Raw genomic sequence first — 2033 nt, forward strand, 5'->3', positions numbered from 1 at the left:
GATCTAAAATTGGTTATAATAATAAAGATTTTCAAACTCAATAATAATACTAATTAATTTGTATATTAAAATTGGACACTATAAACAAATATATAGAAGTGGATAAAAATCAGAATCTTATTGAATAATTCTGCGAGCACAAATGCTTTTATATACTGTAAAAATTTAGGTGCATTTAACTTTACGTAAAGTTTAATAATTGATGGTCGTTAAATAAAAATTTAATTTGAATTTTAAGAAAGTTGACTGCACCTGAATTTTTACCTCTAGAATATGGTGAAGTCTCTGGTGGCTAGAATATGGTGAAGTCTCTGGTGGCTAGAATATTAATGGCTAAAAATGGCTAAGAGTTGACCTTCAAATAAAATAATGACACCTGGTAGATTTGATTTCACAACTTTTCAATAGTCTGAAGGGTGGTTAAGAGTGTGCAATAATTACTAGAAGTTATCATGTGGATAGAATTGTCATTTAAGGTTACTTTATGTGTTGTTGGATCTTGAACAAAAATATTATTGGCCATTATACAAAATAAAATCAAAACTGCACAAGCATGAGGTCTAATAATTTTTTTGGCACAATTATAAAATAAAGTTTATTTCTTCAATAATTTATTCCTTAGTTTGTTTGCATTTCTCTAAAAAATAACCGTAAAAAAATTGACATGTGACACATTTTGGTTGTAAAATTAATAGTATATAATAGATATAATACATGTGTATTTATATTTTAATATATATTTTATATTGGTGGCTGACTTTAGTGACTAATTTTAATGTATATATAGCATAACTCTTTATTTAGTGAAGTTTTAGTCTTGCATGGAATGGTTAATTTCATTAAAAAAAAATTACTGTAAATTTTATACAGAATCAATTATGCAATCAAATCACAAAAATTTATTAAATAATTAATTTATAAAGAGAAAAAGATTTCATTATTTAAACCTAAATTTAAAAAAAAAATTGTGATTGTTTAGTTTGAATTTTAGTCTTTTTTAAATTTATGTTTTTTTATTTCTCTTACACAATTATATATTGACATGTACTTTTTTTTATATTATACAAAAGATAACCAATAAAATATAATGACACAAAATATTTACGAAGACACTATTATTAAATATATTATAAACAATATTGTCAACATATTAAAATAGCAAGAAGATACTTTTTAATTATTAAATTTTTTGATATGTTAATTAAGTTATTAAAATTTTATTAATATACTTAATTTTACAAATGTTTATATATTTATATTAATTCATTATTATTTTTTTGTATCATTATTAAAAAAAAAACGAACACTCTCACAATCCAACAATTTTTTAAACAAATATAAAAAATAAAACTTACAAATATATCTCGTAAAAAAAATACTAATTTTGTTCTCTTAATAAAATTTTTAGGGTATCATAATATTTTTTACGGTTATCTTTTTTTAGAGAAATACAAATAAATTAAGGAACAAATTATTAAAGAAATAAACTTTATTTTACAATCTAACCAAAAAAATTATTGGACCTTATATTTGAGGAATTTTGATTTTATTTTGTATAATGGCCCAATAATATTTTTGTCTAAGATCCAACAACACATGAGATAATCTCAAATGACAATTCTATCCACAAGGTAACTTTTTAGTAATTATTGTACACTCACTTAATCTTTTAGAATATTAAAAAGTTATAAAACCAAACCCACCAAGTGTCACTATTTTATTTAAAAGTCAACTCTTAGCCATCTTTAGCCATTAGTATTTTGGCCACCAGAGACTTCACCTATATATATATATGACAAATGAATTACTACGGTTATATATATGACAAATGAATTACTACGGAAAAGGACCGAAGGAAGTGATGAAATTGTGAGTGAGAAAGAAGATCGTGTAAGGGTTAATATTTTTGTTAAAATTTGGCCAATACTTTACTCTTTATCAATTAAAGAAGAGTGAATAAGTTTATATCATTAGATATAATTTTATACCATTAAAAATAATAATAATAATAATTACAAATCACAAAATCTGCT

The 2033-nt window shown here is 22.6% G+C and overlaps 1 long non-coding RNA gene across 1 annotated transcript in view; it reads left to right on the forward strand.

The window, feature by feature from the left end:
* The window catches only part of LOC110268062, a 12098-nt gene that overhangs the window by 1532 nt on the left and 8533 nt on the right, over nt 1-2033 (forward strand). The window lies entirely within an intron of this gene.

This window comes from Arachis ipaensis, chromosome B10 (genome assembly GCF_000816755.2).
Source record: "Arachis ipaensis cultivar K30076 chromosome B10, Araip1.1, whole genome shotgun sequence".
NCBI classification, from domain to species: Eukaryota; Viridiplantae; Streptophyta; class Magnoliopsida; order Fabales; family Fabaceae; genus Arachis; species Arachis ipaensis.